The sequence below is a fragment of the Aedes aegypti genome, chromosome 3 (genome assembly GCF_002204515.2).
Source record: "Aedes aegypti strain LVP_AGWG chromosome 3, AaegL5.0 Primary Assembly, whole genome shotgun sequence".
Taxonomy (NCBI): domain Eukaryota; kingdom Metazoa; phylum Arthropoda; class Insecta; order Diptera; family Culicidae; genus Aedes; species Aedes aegypti.
Window position 1 is genome coordinate 315,108,891 of NC_035109.1, and position 6,619 is coordinate 315,115,509.

The following is a 6,619-nucleotide window of genomic DNA, read 5'->3' on the forward strand; positions in this document are numbered from 1 at the left end:
CTGAAAAAAAAAACTCAGAAGCCAATACCAGCATTGAAAGAGGAAAACAAATTATTACTAACTAATTGCGAAAAAGCTCAAAAACTTGCTATGCAGTTTGAAAGCGCGCACAATTTTAATTTAGGACTTAGTAGTCTTATAGAAAATCAAGTTACTCAGAACTTCGAAAATAGTCCCAATCAAGAGAACGTTTTTGAAAACTCCTGGTGACTGATTTGTAAGAAGTTCAAATTCAAAAATATGAAAGCTCCTGGCGATGATGGAATTTTCTTCATCCTCATCAAGGAATTTCCAGAAACTAGCTTATCATTCTTAGTTGATATATATAACAAATGTTTTCAGTTGGCATATTTTCCTGACAAATTGAAAAATGCTAAGGTTGTACCAATTTTGAAACCAGACAAAAATCCTGCAAGAGCTTCTAGTTATCGTCCAATCAGTTTGCTTTCCTCCATCAGTAAACTTTTTGAAAAGATCATTTTGAACAGAATGATAGTCCACATTAACGAACATTCAACTCTTGCTAATGAGTTACGTCAGGGATGCCAAAATCTTCGTTTGTGGATGTCACAGGCCTCTGCGCCAATGGACGAAGCCTGCGTGTCATCTGCGTAGTAGATTGCAAAAAAGTTTCGATAATTTTTCTTCATACTTAAGAAAATGTAAGATTTCTCCTATTGCTTCCAAAACTCAACTTAAAATACTCCCACATAAACCAAAAGCACTTTTTAAGAAATGAATGTAATGATTAGAATGATACTAATAAAGAAAAAAAATAACAATAAATTCCAGTGGGCGTTGGTGGTGGTTGGTCCCTACTGATAAATCCTACCTCCGTTCTGGTCACGATCTTCAGATTATCGTGATTCGTCAACATTCTTATTGATAAAGTGGGGGGACAGGCTTGAAGTGGTGTTTGAAAGAAAAGAATGTCAGAACAGGTATCCACCGGCGACGCCAAACGGACCAACGTAATGTGGTGTAATTTGGGATTTGTGGATTGAATACTGATATATTTTGCCAAGCATCAATATGGGTGACTTCCGAGGATAGCGAAACGTAAGAGGGGTTATGACAAGGTTGTGGGTAAATCCATCACATTGGGGTTGTGACTCTGTGTCTTGTCAGGAATGGGGTCTGATTGGTATTGTAGTATGCAATAGAGTTCGGAATTGATAGACAGACTTTGAGGAAAGAAGTTTTGAACGTAAGGCAGCAGCACCTTGGATCTTGGAGGGCGCAGGTCTGGAGAGTTAGGCACCTGTTTATGCTGGGTTACATTACGTTACATTACGTAGAAAGTGGAATCTGTTTTGCCTCGCATAAATTATGGGAGGTATTTGAAAATGGTTTCTGGTCCAGATTGTGTATTGTTCGTTTTGTTGAGGAATAGATTCTCATGCACATTTTGAACGTGGAAAAATAAATACTCACACGTCAGTTTCTACGGCACTTTCATAGAAGCACGCAAATTGCATTCAATGTACAATTCAACATAATGCGTTACATGTGCGTTATGTGTTAGTTTTGTTAGCTACGACGCCATCCAATATATGACAAACATGGTGGGAGAATATTTTGGTGTGACAAAATTATTTCGGTGTGAGTCTATTAGAGGGCAAAATCCTCAATAACGCAAGAAAGAATCTTTAGCTCTGCGTTATATTAGAAGGTTATTATAGTGCAGGGTCGAAGAGAGGATGAATATTTGATCACTTAAATTTTACGCTGCAAGATATTCGTAGTCGTTTTTCGTTTTTTTTCTGATGTACAGATATAAACAGGTATATTTAGCCTAAATAATGAACAATCATACGCGTAGAGCCTACGGGTCATGAAGTTAGGATTGAAATCAAAATAATATTGCGCATTCCTTTCACACCACAGGATTATCGCAGAAGTTTTTACATGTGCGGAGGTGCCGGTAGAGGTGCGCGATTGCGTCGAGTCGGGTCGGTGTTTTCAGTGACTCATATTTCGCAAATCGAAGAATGAATGCTCTGAGGGCATCAACATGATTCGATGCGGTTCACACTTTTATCTGTGCTTTTGCACTTGTCTTATTAAATAGGAATACTTTGTGTTAGGAAAAGTGTAGGAGAATAAATTATGATTTATTAGAATTTTCTGATAGAGGCATAGTATTGAAAGCTAATGGGGATTTTGACGGTTCGATTGGCGGCTTACCGCCTACTCGCATTTCTCCCTTTAGGATCTCTACTCACAACAATAATTATTTAACACAAAACTAATATCAGATGGGCCGCCATTCTGTGGAGTGGTGTGGCCCCTTCCTTTCCTTGTTTTCTTATCTTTCCAGAACAACCGAAATGAAGAAGGAAACCTCCAAGCCATTGTGGAGAAGTGATGTCACAACAGGAAGATGTGCAAACCCGGCACGCAAATATTCCCACCTTAAGGACGTTAACACGTAGAAGGTCGTAAATCGGTGCATTACAATTTGATTAGGGGAATGTGGGGCAAGATGAGCACCCGGGGCAAGATGGGCACCCCTAGTTTGTGTCGTTCCTACCGATTTTTTTCAATAAATTATTTGGGGTTCTGATGAATACTATTAAATTGATATGATGGCCATAAATTTCAGCTGAAAAATCAACAGCACAATATAAATATTGTCAAAAATACATAGAAGTCCAAAAATTTACCTTTTCATATAAGATTTGTTCATTTAAAAGTAATATTTTTGTTGGGTAAATAAATTAACTCATACGTTTTTGGCCGTATAGTTATAGAATAATCTTCTGTGGATAATCAGGAGCAAAACTTTTATCAAATTTAAAAAAAATATTTCAATTGTTTTGATTATATTAATAAATTTACACCCTTGGGGCAAGATGAGCACCATGTTCAAAATTAAGTAAAAGTGTGAAATTATAGAACCACATTTAGCTGTGGGCTTGACTTACGGTATCCTCTTTGCACAAAACAATTTTTCTAAAAAATATATAAACAAACAACAAATTTAATCTTGTTTTAAGTAAAATCGTAGCAATTTATGAAAAGTTATTTATTTTTTGATAAAAGTTTTAAAAACTAAGCTAGTTGAAGATAAATACCATCAGATATTCAAGATAATGTCTTGGGATATTCCCAGCATTGAAAAATAATGGTTTTCTTTAGTAAATTGCATCTTTTTATGGGGGCGCCCATCTTGCCCCGCAGTTTTTTTGATCGATGATAAAAAAGCTATTTTTTAACGTGTTATTTGGAAAACTATTTATCACTTTTTAAAACTTTTAATGTTTGGAGATTAAAGTAATAATGTAAAAGATAAGGATGGTTACCAATTTTACCAAAATAAGAACGTTTAAGTAGGCTTAAATCGTGCTTATCCTTAGGGTGCTCATCTTGCCCCGCCTGACCCTACATGGATAATAATAACTATTTACACCCTGACAGAACTTCCTATCTCAAAAATAGGTAGAAGGGCGGGACGATGGTGCGAGCCTACCCACTCTGTCATCGGTGGGCGTCGGGCGTGCTAACTGGTATAGCATAGCCTATGGGGCTCTGCCTGCACAAATCATGTTTTCTTTCTCTTTCACTTTTTGTGAATTGCTAACAACAATGCCATTAAAGAGTGTTTCGGAGGGCCCAAGCAAGGCGCTTTGTTTTCGGGACGCCGGGAGTTGTTTTTCGTTTCGCGAGTTTTGCTGGGCAGTGTTTCGGAGGGCCCAAGCAAGACGGTTTGTTTTCAAGACGCCGGGAGTTGTTTTTCGTTTCGCGAGTTTTGCTGGGCAGTGTTTCGGAGGGCCCAAGCAAGGCGCTTTGTTTTCGGGACGCTGGGAGTTGTTTTTCGTTTCGCGAGTTTTGCTGGGCAGTGTTTCGGAGAGCCCAAGCAAGACGCTTTGTTTTCAAGACGCCGGGAGTTGTTTTTCGTTTCGCGAGTTTTGCTGGGCAGTGTTTCGGAGGGCCCAAGCAAGGCGCTTTGTTTTCGGGACGCCGGGAGTTGTTTTTCGTTTCGCGAGTTTTGCTGGGCAGTGTTTCGGAGGGCCCAAGCAAGGCGCTTTGTTTTCGGGACGCCGGGAGTTGTTTTTCGTTTCGCGAGTTTTGCTGGGCAGTGTTTCGGAGGGCCCAAGCAAGGCGCTTTGTTTTCGGGACGCCGGGAGTTGTTTTTCGTTTCGCGAGTTTTGCTGGGCAGTGTTTCGGAGGGCCCAAGCAAGGCGCTTTGTTTTTGGGACGCCGGGAGTTGTTTTTCGTTTCGCGAGTTTTGCTGGGCAGTGTTTCGGAGAGCCCAAGCAAGGCGCTTTGTTTTCGGGACGCCGGGAGTTGTTTTTCGTTTCGCGAGTTTTGCTGGGCAGTGTTTCGGAGGGCCCAAGCAAGGCGCTTTGTTTTTGGGACGCCGGGAGTTGTTTTTCGTTCCGCGAGTTTTGCTGAGCAGTGTTTCGGAGAGCCCAACAAAGACGGTTTATTTTCGGGACGCCAGGAGATTGTTTTTCGTTTCGCGAGTTTTGCTGGGCAGTGTTTCGGAGAGCCCAAACAAGACGGTTCGTTTTCGGGACGCCGAGAAGTTTTACGGTTCGCGTTGTGTGAGTGTTCAGTCGAGGATGGATTACTTACTGGTGAGCTCGTTCCATGCTTATAAAGACACATATTTTCATGAAAACGTTATTTTATTTAATGTTCAAATAAACTTTGAATGGTTCGTCACTACAAGTGTCGACATTATGCCTGTTTTATATAATTTCAATATACATATATTTTCTCTCTTAAACATTACTAAAAACATCTTTTGAATAGTTCGACATTATAGATGTTGACGTATATTTTAAAACTCCTATCAAAAACTTTTCATCTCGAGACAATAATGTACAGCTTTACTCTTCTGTAATTTTCAAACAAACTTTGTTTGGTTCGTCACTAAAAGTGTCGGCATCGTTCCTTTTTTATATTATTTAAAATATATACATATATATTTTTCTTTTTGCCATTACTAAAAACATCTTTTGAATGGTTCGACATAATGGATGTTGACGTATATTTTATATCTTCTACCGAAAACTTCTCGAGACAAAATGCAAAGCTAGCTTTAAGTTTAAGTTGTATTTTCCCACCTTATCCATGGATCGCATCACTGACCAATGGTGACTCCCAGATCTTTTCCTCCCTCACTAATAAACACCCTCCCCGTGGTGATTGTGGAGATGCAGAGGTATTCTCGGTCTCTAGAAGCAACAATCATTACACCCTAACATTCCTTTCCCATCCCAACTGACTGTAAGGACTTGGCCGGCGCCGTTATTGATCAATAATATTAGATCTGCTAAAATTGTACTTCGAAAATAAGCGGAAACTCCCATCCCTTATTTATTTGGATCGTAGTGCAATTCTTACCAGTTCCGATCCATCACGGAGTAGCAACCATTGACATGTACAGTCAGTCTATGCTATGCTATGCTATGCTATTGCTAACAACAATGCCATTAAAGTAAATCCAATACAAGAATGCAGTGCAAAACCTCATAACGCCTTTTTCGGTAAACGTATTTCCCAGCGTGGGGTTTATAGGGATGTTTGTGTAAACAACGCAGATTGGCCATGGCTAGGGGGTGCGTTGATATTAGCAGATTAGCAGATTAGCAGAATAAATTCCAATGGGCGTTGACCATGCTAAGCAAGGTTTTTTAAACTTTTTGGTAAACGACAACACAGGCTACGGCCAGGTGATTCGTTGACATTAGCAGATAGATACAACCCGTATAATTAAAAAGTATAATGATCAACAGGGAATAACCGGAAATCCTGAACCCTAAAGTAAGAGGCCCGGCATACATTGCAACAATACCTACCTACTGATTGGTCTATCCCATCTGCACATGTTGCAATAAAAACGACACTCAAGATTACAACAAGCGTGAACGATCACGAGGAGCCGCTGCACATAATGATCCCTGACGAGATTACGGGCGGGATTTTCAAAGCCTCTGGTGAACCTGAATCTGATGGATTTCCCCTCGAGCAGCAGTAATTTGCTTTTCGTGCCGCAGCCGATTTTGAATTCCTCCTGATGGATGGATTGAATTACTATCTCCGTAGCACACTGATAGTCACGACATTACGATCATGCCCCCCGTTGAAAGTCTCCCAGATGCAGATAGATGTAAGCGACATTTGGTCTAATTTGAACTAAGAATTGTTAAAAAGTTGATAGAATTCAAATACTAAATTTTAGTTATACACATAATTAAGTGTAAAGGGGCTTCTATTAAAGAAAAAAAAAACGATTTGATTTTTGATTTTTATAGATGTTTCTTTCATTTACACCATGGAGCTAAAACTGAATCACAATGTATGTAAAGAGATATTGGACAGAAGATTAATTTATGGAGGTAAGGTTGAAAATTATTTATTTTGGGTATATATACAGAATCTCAAATAAGAGCTATGTAACAGTAGAATTTGCACAAATAGTTCAAATCACAATTCAATACCTACCATCTATAAATATGCATTATTTTAAAAAACGAATCAATGAATCTAAATGGGTACATTAAAAGGAGTTCACCACAGTTACAGTTATCACATTCTAGTTACAAATAAACCGGTTCATAGATCAGCCTCGACGCATCAAGATTAAGTTTCTGGCGATAGGTATTAT